Source organism: Macrosteles quadrilineatus, unplaced genomic scaffold, assembly GCF_028750875.1.
Source record: "Macrosteles quadrilineatus isolate MER2022 unplaced genomic scaffold, UCM_ALF_1.0 Scaffold_7__1_contigs__length_78375512, whole genome shotgun sequence".
Lineage (NCBI taxonomy): Eukaryota > Metazoa > Arthropoda > Insecta > Hemiptera > Cicadellidae > Macrosteles > Macrosteles quadrilineatus.
Genome location: NW_026542600.1, coordinates 60,625,616 through 60,643,007, shown reverse-complemented (window position 1 = coordinate 60,643,007; position 17,392 = coordinate 60,625,616). Strand labels below are relative to the sequence as shown.

General features: G+C 33.2%; 1 protein-coding gene across 1 annotated transcript in view; it reads right to left on the bottom strand.

Moving 5' to 3' along the window:
- LOC128997732 (tropomodulin-like) overlaps positions 1–15,453 on the bottom strand; it is a 145,397-nt gene extending 129,944 nt beyond the window's left edge. The window contains exon 1 of the transcript XR_008491132.1: positions 15,214–15,453. The gene's annotated coding sequence lies outside the window, so the exon portion shown is untranslated. The remainder of the gene's footprint in view (positions 1–15,213) is intronic.
- Between the last annotated feature and the right edge of the window lie 1,939 nt (positions 15,454–17,392).

Here is a 17,392-nt window from a genome sequence, read left to right as displayed (position 1 = left end):
GCATTTACATGAACGAAACAAACACAAATAATATTTAGGGACATTTTATAGAGATATAATGTTTAAAGTATTGTTGAGACATTTTAAATCACTGTACTGAACAATAAAAAAATATAAATAGTGGTTAGGAGCGTTTTAAAAGATTGATTTTAAAGTTTTCTAAAACATATACAACGCCAAGACAAAATATAAACCGTACGTGTGTCCCTTTTTATTCACTACTACAGACACTACAAATATCTTTTTACTTGAGTATACTCGACCTATTTGACCCACCAGGGTAGCCATGTGTTCAAGATCGCTATTTATACTCGTGTTTCCTCTTCACTCTGGATCCGTATGTTTGCTGGCTCCGGTAACCATCCAACAATACTTATAGCGTTATTACTATTTTTTAGATACAAACTGCTGAGTTAATTTATTTTAAACATAGAACGAAAGGACAATAATTCATATTAATCTCGATACCTTAATTAAATTTTTTTTAGTTTGTGAAAATTGATATTTTATAGCTTAGTACAGTAGGCCTAGTTATTGTAGAGTAGTAAACGAGGTAAACCCAGCATCCGTGCGTTTGGAGCGCAATTATCATGATCTTGATAACCACTTCCGGATGTGAGGGTCCCATGACTTCCGGTGTGTGTAATTCCGGAACTCACTACAAACAAAGGCATTACCTGCTTTCTTTGTTTTATTTGTAACGAAAACTGTCGAGTTCAAGTAAAGCAAACCGTTTGTTTTACAAAAACGGAGTGCTTTTACTATCGTAGCAAAATGATGAAAATATTCTTGACAAGGTTTGGCTCAGATTACTATGGATATTACTTTTGTTCATTTAAAAATTTTACCCGAAACGAGGAAAATGCAATCACGTGTTGATGCTGTTTACTAAATTAGAAACCAGACAAAGACTTGTAGAATGCTGTGAAAAGAAAATGTTGTCTCTTCTGTTTGAGAGCGTGATGAAACCGTTAGAAAGACTTGTTTAATTCTCTGTTTTCACTGTTTTAACTTTTGAGTATTCAAATAATCAAGGTAAAACTGTTTTTACCAAAGATCTGTTAGTTTTATATAGGCAAAGTAACGTAACCTATAAAATCAATTATTTAACTATTCGCCCATCATGTGAATTTCAACAAAATGAGCGTGATAAACGCTGCCCTCAGAATTATGCCGCTGACACTAAACCAAAGCGGAACAGATCTGTCAAGAGCAGAAACTCACAGTCAGAACGTAGTTACCGTATACAGCAATATGGCAATCCCTACGATTGGATTTATCAATTATTCAATATCCCCAGTCCCCACTCATTGTATGGCATCGTGTAAAACACGTATTTTTGGTTAAAAGTGTCGGTTAAGTAGCCGTTAAAGAACAACGTTGCTTGCATTTTATTACCTTCATAAATATTTGATTTACTACGTATGCTTTATAACATAGTTTTTGTCTAATGGACGTCGTTAGTGATGACAAGTTTTACAATTATGGGGCCTAAAATATATCCAGATTAGGTTCCTAGCCACCTGAAGATGAGGTAATATTCTAAATCCCCGAACATCGTCGTAAACACACCGTTTTACCTATCAATAATATAAAATGTTTCCAATATCCTTTTAAACAACGTATACGATATTGTTATCAATCTTTGTGGATATCTTCGATACTACTGTCGTTATCACTCACTTATTGAATCATACCACATATACTTTTCCCCATACAACACCAATACCACCATTATTGAAGAGTGGCTTATACAAGGGTGTTTATATCAAACCGATTTTATATTTTAATTTTCAATAGGAACATTTTTCATGGTTAAATATGTGATTTAATACACCTGGTAAATCAGGTTGTAGAGCAATAACCCCTGAGTCTGGACTCTTGGTAAAAAGTGCTCGAAGATGATGATGAACAGTTGTAGTGTTGTAGTCTCATTGAAGACAGTGAGATGCGTCCCTTGGCAGTGGCGGCGCCTAGAGTTTGGGGGACTGGGGGGTGCTGATGCCAGCTGGCAAGGAGCCTGGGCGGGGTGGGGGTGCCCCATGTCCATATACAGTCGTGGGGTTCAAGGGCGCTCTGCGATGCTGCACGTGTCAAAAACACCTGACGAGGAGGAACTTTACCCACAACTATCGTTATACAAAACATCGAGGAGGAATTTCCGTTTACCACCAAGGAGGAACTTACGTTGCCCACAACTGTCGTTATAAAAAACATTGAGGAGAAATTTCCGTTTACCACCAAGGAGGAACTTACGTTACCCACAACTATTAAGGAGGAACTTACATGATACTCAACCATCGAGGAGGAACTTACGTGATACACAGAATCGAGGGGTAACTATTGTTACTTACAACTAACTAGGAGGGACCTACGTTACACAAAACTATTGAGGGGGAACTATTGTTTCTTACAACTATAGAACTTACATGACATACAACTGCTGAGGGGGAACTGTCGTTACCAACAACAACTAATGAGGAGGAACTTACGTTACCCACAACTATCTAGGAGGACTTAGTGAGAGACAACTATCTAGGAGGAACTGTCATTGAGGTAACTTGCGTTACCAAGACTTGACGTGGAGGAACTAAGGTTACCTACAACTAACGGGGGTAAAAAATGACCACAATCATCCTTCAACACATACATATTGTTATCAATTCGCGTGGATATATTATTTTTACAATAAATGTCGTGATAGCTCAAATATTGACTTCAAACACGCATAATTTTGACATAACCAACACCATTATTTATGAAAAACCATCTTTATCCAACTATATTTCCAATACTTTTTAATTAATCAGCATTCACATTGGCACTGAAAAGATGCTCAAAACTAAATCAAGTCTTGTTTTATTTTGGGTATATTATATTGTAACTCCAAAGAGCCGAACTATTGTTAAAGAAATCGCATAAACTTCGAATACGTCGTGTTGTTAAACTTATTATTGCAATATATAATTCAGTTTTATGTTTGCCGTTGTTCTACTGCTCTTGTATTAAGCCCAAACGTGTACGTGGTTCTTACAGCGTGATGAAGTTACTGCACCTACACTCTAGTATAATTACTGTTTTTAAACAATTTTTGTAAAGAAAATTTAATAGATTTCATACTTTGTTGGCTACGATTCTTGCTTAAGTAACAAAAAAATGTAAAAACACACATAAATACAGTAATTAACTCACTCTAAAGCCATTATCGCACCGTATAAAGTTTGTCTTGACGAAATGGCTGTATCCCTTTATCGTTACAGAGCAGTCCATATAAACTCGTGATGCATAAACATTTGTATACACTGTGTACATCGTATACTGTATCCACTACATCTCTATACATTGCATTGCTAAACCATAGGTAAATATTATTACATAAACACATCAATGCCACAAACCCAAGAGCCGGTATTAAGATGTAGTTTCTAAGGCTTGCAAATTTTTAAAACAGCTTAAGAAATTTGGTCAATTTTCATTTGTACATTCATTTTTTTCCAAAATTTGTAAAAGAGTTGGCATATTCCACAAATCAACTTTCAGTGACAGCAATAATTGACGAAGTTTGTAAATCCGTTGATGTAATACCACACATCTGTAAGCCCTATTTTGAGACGTTCGATTTGTACAGTTTCGTGAATGACTCAATCTATGGACTCATCACAACAACACACGTCTAATATTAGACCACTGTAAACGCCTACTGCCTCTTAGATACGCACACTCGAACACTCGTACAATATAAAATTTATTTTTATAAAGCAATGGAAAATTTGCAAGAACACTAAAAAAGGGACTTCCAAGTTTAAAGTCTTGTGAAATTATTTAAATTGCAAAAGCCACGAATATTAGAAGAGAAACTGTATGGATCATAAATATAAACAAATGACGTCACTGTCTCGAGTCTTCTGCTAATAACATTAATATCTGGTTTTGACAGTTCCATTTAAATAATAATACAAACATGATTAATGAGAGGCCAGTGACATCAATCAAAATCTATCTAATCTAGAAAAGAACCCTTATTCTATTCATTCCAAATACCCATAGATGCTGCGAGAGGAAATACATAGTTTTGATTTCATTACAGAAAGTCATTATGCAACCAAGCTACTGAATTAAATGACATCCAAATTCATTGTAAACATATTCTTAATATGAACAGACAACAAAACTCCGAGAACAAGTTTCATATGTCAGTAGCTACCTGAATTAAAATAAAATGGTTCAATTGAGATTTTGATACATTTTGAAATTTATAGAAACTGTATTTTAAATGACTTAGCAATATTTTAAACCCCTCATTAAATCACTAGAAATTCTAGTTGAAAACTCTCCTTCTCCCAACGCCATCCAAGTTACAAAAGATTTAAGTATTTTGTTTATATATTATTGGAAACTTGATTGTGAGTAAAAAACTTTCATTGCGATTTTCATATGAAAAAAACTAAGAATTATTATTGTACCGTAGTATCACAAAATATTACGTGAACAATAGTAAGATTCGGGCTTTAAATCGTTAAAATGGTATAGCTCTTAAGAATTATTTAATCTAAAGGTGTATTATAGAGATGTCTGACTTAACATGGTCTACATCCACCTAATATTCGTATTCGAGAGATTTTACCTGAGGAGTATGGCAGGTAGAAAATTCTCCATAAATACGAAACTATACATATGGAAACAATTGCCATTTTTTGACTACTCCAACCATATTTCAACCACATATTTCTAGCAGTTGTTTGGTTTGGTATACTGTCCTTTAAAAGTTAAGTAAACTAATTTACAAACAATTATTTAAAATAATTTATAAGCCATACTTGTATGAATTGTATTTGTAATCTCCATTATAAGGTTGACCCGTCACAAGCAATAACCAGAACGTTGGCAACGCGTTGGATACATACGTTACAGCTATGTTGTCGTGAATTTATGTTGATCTATCGGACGTTTTACGAAACTGGAGATGGCACAAACCATCATATTGTTCTCTTAAACATTAACATTTGGGGCCTTGATTTTGAGGGGCACCACAGTATTTCACTTCACACAGTACAAAGGCGTTGTTGTTCGCTATTTTCGCCGCGACAGTTGGCAGTGCTGTTTTGTATTTCCGTCTCCGGACAGCCACCATGTTAACAGCTGATGATAAATCTAATTTACACTTGACCTTTGACGACACCTCAAATAAATCTTATCTTCTTCACTTTCTGAAAAAAAACGCAGTTCATCGTCCTTCTACACCAACTAGCTTTGTTTCCTTCCTTCCCTTTCCTAACAATTACTTGAATATTTATTGCGGCAGAGGAGATAAATTTACTTTGAGCAGTTTAACAAAACGGATTTGACTCAAATTATGGCTTTCTGTATCACTAGTTTCTCATTTTAACGCAATCGTATCAGCTCCTCAGTAAGTTTGTAATTACAATAGGGTTTGCAATTAGGATAACACATTCATTAGTATGTGAGTCCGTATATCAAGGTAAGGGAAACATTAGATAAAAATGATGTACAGGTGGCAAAGTCTAGATTATAAATTCGTGTTAAAATAAACATTAACTCCATACTAATTTGATTAATCCATGATTCACAAGGTAATCCCTAGCTTTTTACAACAAAAGTGATTTTTCCAAATGCATTAATTAGGCAACCCTCATAAGACAAAAAAAACCTATTATTAACCATCACCATGCAACAAATACTTAATGGACCCTTAGGTTAGTATTCCCTTTACGTTTCGTATCCAAGAAATATATTCAAGGGGTTCAGGTATTGTTAATAAAGCTGATTTATGTAACACCAAGGATTGTTTGAAGCATTTCATGTCTATAGCTTATAAAGAAATTTCTGTTCGGTTGGTGGAAGACATCAAGACAAATTAGTAGTAGTCTTGTCTACACGAAAATTAGTACACTTCTTGGAAAATTGATTACTTTAAGGGTCAGCTGTTTAATTTTCACTATGTTTACCTCAGGAATTACACGGTACAACGCCAACAAGTCATTCACCGAGGGATGATGAAGTAATAACTAGAGCGTAGAAAGCTATTAGTGAGTTAAATTAATTAATCTATTGTATAAACAACCTCTCCAGTCATCAAATACTCAAATTGATCAGTTTATAATCTCAATGATAAGAGACTATTTTTTACCTGATTTTTTTTAAAGGTTTGAAAGAATATGTTATGACAACACAGTAAGTAGACCGGGAACCTATTTGTCATTACATATGACATTTGTAACATTAACAATACATAATAGGGGGTCAACTTCAAATGTTCATTTTTTTCTAAAGAGGAAGCATTTCTTCTCTATAATCAAAAATACTACATCAGAACATGGTATGGTATATTTACACACCTGCACACTTATTACACATGGTCGCAAAAACACAAAATACGTTAGTAAATATGTTCCGATAACTGACTTTGTTCTAAAATGTTAGAGCAGTTAGTAGATTTGTATACTTGACGTGCAGCTTAAGACTTCGATCGTTCATGTTATTCTCGGTCGCTACGAATCAATCTATACAGTATAGGCAACCATAGAGGAATGTATTGATAAATAATGTAGGCCTACTTGAAACTGGGCCCCAAAACGATTTTATCAACTCTGAAAAGTTACATTTGATATTTTACATACGGTTTGTTTTGTTTTCAAGTTCGTTTTCAAGTGTGGGCCAAAACAAGGGAAAAGAATGTGTCCTTCCGGCCCTGTACTGGCGCCAAAACCCAACGACCTGCGTCAAAATAGATCTACAGCCTCGTGCAATATGATTGGTCTAACCCCTCGCCACCTATGTGTACTGCGTCCCTCTCGAATACACTAAAGTTTGTTTTGTTAGGGTAAATATGGTATTTAAATAATATTTAAGAAAACCCATGGAGAAGAATTGCTCAAATAGGAAACTTATTTAAACATACTGTGGATTTTTTTAAGTGGTAACAGCAATTTAGGCAATAGATTTATCGTATCTATGCGGAAGGATGTCCTCGATGAAGACACAACAACCTCACATAATAGAACAACATTGTTCACATAATAGGTGTATTGTAGCTCAAGATGGGATCCGAACCACAGAACCACGTATCAAGCAGTCAAATGGGAGATTCAAGCGATGGCCTTCAGGAAAATAGTATCAAGTTCAAACCAACCAATAGAACAGCCTAACAAAAACAACAACATCTCAAAATAAGACCGAATACTACAGATTTTTTTAAACGATACGCTTTTATTTTCCATTCCAGAATAAGGAGTGAGACATATAGGTCTATTTAATTTGTTTATTTGTAAAATGGAGATGTCCGTTGGAAAATATGTAGTATATATTGATATTGATACATGTATCACAGTTTAACCTGTGCTTGTAGGTGTCAAACATTACAAAAAGTGAAAAATTGTAAGCAATATTCTATTCTAAGAATACAATACCATAGTTACCCTTAAGCTAAACGGCACGCATCATGGTCTTTTAACAAGGAAAATTAACGTAAGACACTATCTCACAAAAAAAAAAAAATTCTTTCCTAACACGTCCTTCACGTTATGTAATTGGCAGGCATGTTATTTAACATGCAACCAATTCAAGTTGTTGGCTTTATTATCCCCATAGAGCGCTGTAAAACTACACACTTAACTATATGGCTGTAAAACACAGTCCTACTGTAGTAAAGCTGTTTATAGCTTGCATCTTATCGGACATTGTGTACAAAAGAGGTCGAACGAATCGCCCTGGTCGTTTGAGTTTACTGTGCGTTTAAGAGGGTTTAATGTTTCTTATTAAATCTGGCATTAATCCGTTGAACAAACAAAACCATAATTAATGAGTGTCAAGCTAATTGGACAGGCACGCCATTTTTGACTATATTAGAAAATATAACTGAGAGAATAAGTATAGTTACTGTAATTCTGAAGGCTATAAGGAATTTCTCACTAAACCTACCAACTTCAGTCAACAATAAATGAATTATCCTTGGGGATTTTGCCTAAAAGTCATACATAGAATAAAACCGGGATTTACCAAGTACCCCATTAAGTTTTATAAGTTTAAAAATGAAAATGTTATCACCATCTCACTTTAATATAAAATAATCATAAATTTAATCACAAGCAGACATGTAGGCCTAAGTCTTGAACAAGTAGAGAAAGGATACCCCGGTTGCAGCAAATCTGCTGACATAGCATATTTCCAGCTCTTTGTTAGTTTTCCTATTTATCGATATTCAAAGTACATTGAAATGTTCATTCAAACACAATATAACTCAGGAAATTTAAACGAAATATTGTGCTTAAGGAATTTATACAACTTTTTGAGCGGGATTTTGTTGTTTGAATAAAATTCTACTTTGTGCAACAACTGTAGTAAGAAGGTCTAGGTTGTTTTGATGTTAGATATTGGACAAATCGTACACCACGAGTAGTTAGATGTATACTTAAAAAAAGAAAACACCTTAAATTTAGTAAAAGCTTGTGATATCTTAACGGTTCCTTTGTATTCGCTTAGTTTTACGTTTTAATCGTTATAGCTTTTTGCTGGAGGATAATTGTAATGGACACAAGCGGCTCAGGTAATCTTTTTCGCTAGTGACCGAGTTAGCAGTCATTTTTTCTTATTTTGCTATTAAATTAAACCAACATTATTAATACTTGTGTAAACACTTTGTATTGTAGCATTTGTTTCTGGCTCATCTAGAAATGAAAGTGAAAACTGGCACAGTAAATATCAGGAGAGTTAAAAACGATGTAACATACAAAACAGCTGATCATAACTTTAACTTTCTTGTTGTGATAAAAGCAAAAAGATCGAAATACTAATGCACTTTTTTATAACAATGCATAGCATAAATACAGGTCTTATATATATTACTACTGTATTATAACGTTTAGTGTTTAAATAGGCAACAATTAAAACGTTATAAAAAAACAATTAACAAGTAAACTGGTAGGAAACTTTGGAATTTATTATTTGGATGAAGTACTGTATAAAATATAGTTTCATCTTAACTTCGTTTCTATCATATGTTTAAGCAAGGTTTGATTTTATGAAAGAGGCAAGACGGTATGTTAAGATTTCTTATAAACCTTGTCTAGTATTACATGGTTGCCGTTTAAATCCTAAGAAAAGTAAAAAATCCATTTCATTCATTCAATCCTCAACACTCATAAACATACGCACCCAGGTGTGTCTACTTGGTTAAAATATAACCTATTCTAAGGTGCGTTGTATTCATTGGAATTATTTGAGAGTAAATAGCAAACTATTTTGTAACAGCTTTTGATATACGATTTATTCTTAATCTTGAATTAGATAATCCATGAAAATTACATAATACTCAATGAGTCAAATTTAGTTTGAATTAGACACAGTAAGAACATTATCATAAATTTATCTATTGATTACATTTTCAATATCTTACAAAATACACCTAAGAATTGAGGAAGTAGGACTAATTTAAAGAATGCTAGTAATTATCAATGATTTCCTTGTATAGAAGCTATTGAAAACTATTTACTAAAATTAGGGGCTTAGGGCATAATATTATTTACATATACGTCTTATTACGAAAGTTACTAAACAATTTAACCCTTAAATACTTACTGGCTAAATTGAAATAAAAACTAAGGTCATTCATAATTTGAAACGATGAAATTAGTTTTCCGGCGAAACCATCGAGCAAAACTACTGAAGGCCTACGCTTCTCTTTTACATACTAGGTATTCAGGCAAATCGATTTACGGAAAAAAATACCCCATTAATTTTCCTTTTGGTGTTGTATAAAATACCTCTTTTCTAGTCCCCAATATAATTACAATAACGAGAGATTTTGTCATAACAATACCCCCTCCCCCTCCCCCCTATATAGTGCGTGGGTACAATGTTGGCGCCCTTAAGACTGTCCGGCTATTTTTGACACCGTTAGAGCTTTGTTCATTGCAGTTCAGTGTGAAGATGCTGTGATGTTCTTTCTGAGAACATGTTTCAATTTTAATTGTATCATCCTTGTAAACACATATTTCTTATGATTAATTGGAATACGTATGGTAATCGGGTCTTCTAAAGTAAAGTATAGTAGATAAAAATACAATGTTTGGTGAGAGTAAACCCTGAGAAAAACTAAATCGAGAAAAAATTACACTAAATGAGCAAAATCTTTTAAATCCATTACTTAACAAGGTTTTGTTTTACAGAAACCTCCAGTATTTTCTATTGTCATTCAATTTTTTAGCTTAACTTTTTGAAGGTTTGAGAGGTTTAATACGACGAGAAACATACAAACCTGGTGATTCCATATTACTTTGGAGTGTTTTTACTTGGATAATTTTGATACATTTAAATTACATTTCTTAAACTTGTACAATACCTGAATTTCACAACAAGAGAGTATAGCACATAGTTTAAAGGCTAATTTAAATTAACAATGATTCATCGATGTTTAAAGAAATGACTTGCTTATTGCGTTTATTATTATTATTTACTATCTAGTAAATGCATTCGATTGGAATGGACCAACACTGGAACTAATTATTTATAAACATGACTCCTCAGTCCTCAATACCAGATTAAAGGATTGTATTCCTTTTAATTAAAAGTTTTGTATTCCAAAACGTATTGCATGATTTAATGCTAAGCTTTGTAATTGTATACAATTATTTTACGAAATTAAAATTAGTTTCTTGAAAGAGCATGATTGTGCTGGTTGTACGCAAAACAAAACAACACATAGTTCAACTGGGTATTGTTTTTAGCATGATTACAGTTTCTATACTTCAGCTTATACTATGTATTGTGTAGTGTGTATTATATGCAACATGCTCTTGATTTATAAATCTGGGGACCATGGCAATGTAAATCTTTAATGCAAAATTTGAACTGGACAAATACAATGACTAGAAAGACAAGTCCTCATTGCTTAAGTGGCAAATTCCACGCAATAAATAATTAATCAGCTGGTATTAGTAACATACATAATGGCAAACAATTTAAACTTAACGGTCTGCCTGAAAATCATACACGAAACTAGCCTAACCTCACTATGTTTTCAGTATCGACTAGCAATTTTGAAAAAAAGCTGAATAGAGGCAGACTATGTTTGATGTCCCGACTAAACTCTGTATAACAATTTTCATTATTTTTTACAATAAAAATCAGGAGTAAAGTTTCAAATTGTAGTAAAGAAAAAAGTGTGGTAAGATATTTTGATTATTTTCTTGCATCACGTTATTGTTAGATGAAAAAACTGATAATACACGTTTAAATTCATCATGAAAGTCAAATCATGTACTTAAAATATATTCATCATACTATATTGATCATATGTACCACTATATTAAATTGAATTACAGTGAGCTAATGGTATTATCATTATTTGGGTACACTTTTAAATGTAAGAAAGCATCTACACGAACGCGCACGTTTGAAAGAAATTACAGCAGTTTTCTGTGTCATATTGTGACGAATTTTAGTGAATATTATTTTATACGGATAGACCAAATCAATCTATCACTATGCACATATAGTAACCTATCAAAAAAGTTGAATGCTTTTTAGTGTATAAAAAGTCTAGTTGTTGTTTCTGCCAACCTAGCAAACCCATTTCACAATGGACCCAGCTAGCTATAATCTATTGTATATCCATTATAGCTGTTGAAATTCTTCTAAAGGACGAACATACATAAGTTGTCAGTGACGAGATTATTTATGTTGACGGCATCTTGAAGTTCTGCCAACTTTCTCGTTATGTACAGTCTGCCAACTCGTTTTCAAGATGTTATCAGATGACAATAAGCTACAAAATTAATTAATTGGAGAATACAGCATTGCTTATTCTTTTATTTTAATGACCTGAAAGAGGATTCCTTTGTTACCAGGGCAAATCTTTTCAGAAAATACCCATCGTCCGGAGGGATATCTGTTGTGATAGTTACAGTCTGTAATGTATATAGGGCCGGATAAATTCAACAAAATCAATGTGTTATTTAACATTTTAACTGATGGATCAAAATCAGAACCAAACAAACCTTTTAAAATGTGCACAAAAACATTAAAATGGAATGGATACACCCAAATATAGAATATAGATCTTTAAGGTTAAGACCTCCTTCCTCATTAGACTATAACATTAATGTACATGAATGTAAGTAAACCAAAATACAAATTTAATATATCGGACTCTAAATTGCACTACTTTTCACGAATGCTTTTTTGTAAAATAAATGCCTTTCCACCGTTAAAGATTTTTTATGAAATCGGCGGATTCCGATATACATAAGGACCACGAGGTAAGTATGAGACAAAGTACCGTTTTACTTTGTTTTGTAACTGAGAACATGAAAAAGGAACACTAAAAATGTGCTTGTATTGACAAAGACTTTGTACCAACAGTAATACCACTTAACTTTCTGCAAAAAATAATATGCAACTCAATACTCACTTGCCTTATAAATACAGCCTTTTACTCGTCTCTTTAATAACAATTCAAACTAATATAAATTCCCTCCCATGACTAGTAACTATGCAATAACTTACTATTGTAACTCTACACGACTATTGGTATACTGATGAACACTTATGGAATCTAGCTTGTTCAACCACAGATGAGGCCATGTTCTATAATGTGTGTATTTGAATCGTAGTAAACAAATCAGTGAAAAAGCTATAAAATCTGTATGTAACATCAGCAATAGCTTTCGTAAGTAGCAACATCAACAATATCATCTTAGGTACACTGTATAGTGTATTTAGTACGCTTTCTTGGCTATAACCATGTATGTTTGATACTTAAATAATAGTATGGATATATGGTTTCAATCACCATTTTGTAAACTTTACTGATTTGAGTGTTTAATTGACTCAAAAGGGGTTTAGATAAAGGGAGTATTCTCGTATTATTTTAATACTTTTAGTAATATATTGGTTATTTTGGTCTAAATTTTTTGTCGGCTTTAAGAAAGTGAATCTCATAAAGCAAATTTAATGTGTCAGTCGTAAAAATTAAATCAAAGAGAAACAGTTTAATTGACATATCTCACTGAAACACATTAAACGTATTAATGAGAGACTACAGTATCTCAAGTACTAGTGTTGCCACGTCATCTACAATAGGAACAAATTTAACATGTTATAAAATACCTTAATAAGTTATATTATAGTGTATGATATTATTTACATCCACCTAAGATATTATGTCATGGTAAGAAATAAACCAGTTTGAATTTACATAACGTTGATATTTAAAAAAAATCACGATATAATTCGAATAAAGTAGGAATTTTCATCAAAACCCATTGTTATTGGCAGAACTAGGAATCCTCATATCAGTAAATTCTTGGTTTGCAGAATCTAAAAAATAAGACCAGCGCAAAGATAAGGTAGAGCAACTTTTAATGCAAACTTTGCATAAACTAAGTTGCACAGTGTTTAATTAACCACTCATTAACCTTCTTGACACCTTAATATAAAAGTAAATAATAGTAGTTGTTTCAAAACGGTTTACTTTGATGACACTCTTATGATATTAATTATTAAAATCATAGTGTAAATTGAAACAGCTTTATGGATAATTTTATTCAATACTTATGAAACAACATAATACACGTTTTGGTCCTCTGATTCTGGCTACCAAAAAAAGTAATACAGTATCATATTCATATTATAACACCAAAGAGAACAGATTAAAACGTAAAAATATAGTGTTGCATGTAAATGAATACCCAATCAATTTTAGCGAAATTCTCTATAGGGACTTAGCTTGACGTAGGTGGCACCGAAGGACCTAGGCCTGGGACCGATTTACCTTTTCCATTTTGATGTCCCCAGATGTCAAAACATTATAAGTTCAAACTTTCTACGTGTAGGCCTACAAATCTACAACAACTCGAGTAATTTTAATTAATCTTTGATGAAACTGGGCATGAATGTGTAGAACCGGATAAACTTGATTAAGTTTGCGAACCAGCAAGATCGGGTAAAAGAATGAGATGCTATACGATTTTAAAATCTTGCAATAATTGATTTTAAAACATTGTATTCCTTTGAAACATGATAATTCCCTCTTTTAATTAGTCATTGTTTAGAACTTGCAATGAAAAAAATTTTGTAAGTTTTAGCAATGTTGTACGATTAAAAGCTACGGAGAAAATTTAAGATAACAACTGTACATTTGAAATTCCCATGTTATTTTTATGGATGGAAAGGAAACTGTTGGGGCGCTTGCTTATGGATATATTTTGAAAAAATGTCAAATGTATTAATTTTATCCTTTTAATTTGAATTTAAAATATGTTTACCTTCCCCCTATCATCAAACGTAAGAACTTGTTAAGTCCAATATACTATTTAAGTAGGGAATAAATATGACTTATTTTTGTAAATATGCTAGTAAAAATCCAATCAGACAAATGGAATTTCGCTTAGGTTGCAGGTATGCTGTGGTGGGGTATTATGGTGTTCTTGCAAGTGTAAGAATCGACAATATTCTTATAAAACCATTATCAAAGCTGACTTTGGAATAGGTTTTTTTTTTTATTTTTGTTATTATTAATGAACTTTTCTCACGTTTTAATGTACCTATGGTGTTTATAAAAAAAATTGAATGTTTGGTTTTATGTCTCATAGGAAGCAGTTTATTTACAATTGAATAATTGTCTATAAATATGTTTGATAAGATCTGATAATTTCAAACACTTGTTTTCATTTTACATTTTACGCTTTTGTCCTTTAAACTTATTTTGCCGTTAATTTGACTTGAAGATCATGTGTGTTCGTTCGTGGATGATCATAATAAAGCTAGCCTAGGGAATAATTTCAAACATGTTTTGATAGGCTTAGTAAAATGGTCATTTCTTTTATTATTTCTATGGTATTGTAGGAACATGAATATAATACAGGGTTAACTTGATCCATGGATGAATATTCAGATAGTAAAAGACGTGTAGTTTTCGCCATTTGCGGTGGACTAATATTAACACATTTAAAAGATCTCTTATAATTTTAAGCTCATTTGATATCTTGATTTGCCGTATTTTACAGAGTTGAGCAACATTAAAGTAATCTCCATATAGAAAAATTGAAGAGCACAAACGAAGAAGAAGAAGCAGACGCTTCGCCCACACGCAAAGTTTAAATTAGTCATCAGCTCTTTCCGCATTGCCGGCGACATTTCATAAACCGGGCAAATTTTATTTAGACTCACAAACACAGATTTTGAAAATAAATTTACCTCTTGAATCCGAAGACTTGTCCTCGTGACTTTCCTGCGGGTGATTTCGCCCTCGTAGGTTTCTTCTACGGTTCCCATGATGAATGAGGAAACGCACAAAACACCGAAACGGCTGCGAAAACTGGAAACTCGGAAACTGATAACGGGAAACTGTTACTGATAGAGTTTGGGTAGGTAGGCCTGGGAGTGGGGAATGCGTCCGACGACGTTCGTAGACCAGCGGCAGCCACAGCCAGGCCTGCGCCCAAGCGTCTAAATCTGGAACTATCTGAGGAAGGCCGTCGTCGTAGCACGGTGCACACAAATATATACCAAACAATCAATCTAAATGTCGCACCACACACAACGCACACAACGCAGCGAGCAATAAACGACAAATGGCAAAGAGAGGAAACGGCAAATAAACGCGTATTTTGAATATCAGCCGAACACCTAACTCAAATCCGTCAGCACACCGCCCGAAAATCTCCCCGTCAAAGCTAATAGCCGAACACGACACTAAACGACGTGAGTTATATGCTGGACATCCTGGCTGTCACTTGAAAGGATACTGTATGCTACCACGCTAATTATTTATATGTGACGTGTAATATAATGTGCACATTAAGGTTTGTGTTAAAAACCGTTTTTAATTAGTATTAACGTTTTGTTAAAATGATTTATTTTTCAGTAATGTGGGTACAGAAGTCATATACAGGGTGAGTTTTAAATGAGTTCACCTCCTACTTTTTTCTACACTTCTTAAGATATCCTCTCCGGACCACGTCCGATAGAGTAGTTAGTACTTCATTTTGACTGGGTTTAAATTTTTGGCCGCCATCTTGGATCCGCCATATTGGATACAAAGTTATTTTTTCAAATGTAATGGTAGGGTTGTGACCCAACTTTTCAAACTAAATTTTTACGCTGAATACGATGCTGCAATTCGTTTTTAAAATGTTGATCCATTCTAAAGTTATGAGAACTTTTTATAACTTTATTTTTAGCCCATTATAACATTGTGCATTTACAAACTAAGGCCATAATATCAAAATAGTGCTAGATAAAGATAAGTGCACCATTCATTGTTGACCTATTTTCACTTGGTTATGAAGGATGTATTTTTTTCAGCCGCCATCTTGGATCCGCCATTTTGAAATGTGAAAAATTATTTTAAATATGAAGGTGGTGTTGGGACCCATCATTTTGAACTACTTTTTTATGCCGAACTTAATGCCGCAATCCGTTTTTTGTTATCAAGCTTTCTTGATAAAATATTACAATTATTTTTATTTAAAATGTCAATATTTCAAAAACCAAATATGACAATGAAAAACGGATTGCGGCATTGAATTCCGCATAAAAAAGTAGTTCAAAATGATGGGTCACAACACCATCTTCATATTTAAAATAATTTATCACATTTCAAAATGGCGGATCCAAGATTGCGGCCGAAAAAAATACATCCATCATAACCAAGAGAAAATAGGTCGACAATGAATGGTGGTGTATACTTATCTTTATCTAGCACTACAGTATTTTGAGATTATGGTCTTAATTTATAAATGCACAATATTATTATGGGCTAAACATAAAGTTATAAAGAATTCTCATAACTTTTTTAAATGGATTGCAGGATCGTATTCAGCGTAACAATCTAGTTTGAAACTATGGGTCACAACCCTACCTTCACAGTAAAAGAATAACTTTATATCCAATATGGCGGATCCAAGATGGCGGCCAAAAATTTATACCCAGTCAAAATTAAGTTATTATTACTCTACAATAATCTGACATGGTCCGGAGTTGATATCTTAAGAAATGTAAATAAAGTAGGGGTGAACTCATTTAAAATTCGCCCTGCATTGTATGACTGTTGGAAAACAGCCAATGACAAATATACTTGATATTATTAATTGTAAATTTGGAAAATATACGTTAAATGAACCTAACTTTAGGTCATAGGCTCCCGTCGTACTGAACTGTACCATGACTCACCCGGTTTCAACGCTTTATAACTTTTATACTATTAAACTTACCGCTATAAAATACACATCAAACGAAAAAGCAACTCAAAGAGTTTATGCCTACCAAAGACACATTATTTAATAAAATCGATCCAGCAGAACTGAAGATTTAATTGTACAAAGTTAAAAAGTAATCTCCAACTTTTTTTAGCACTAGAAATTTAGAGGTTACT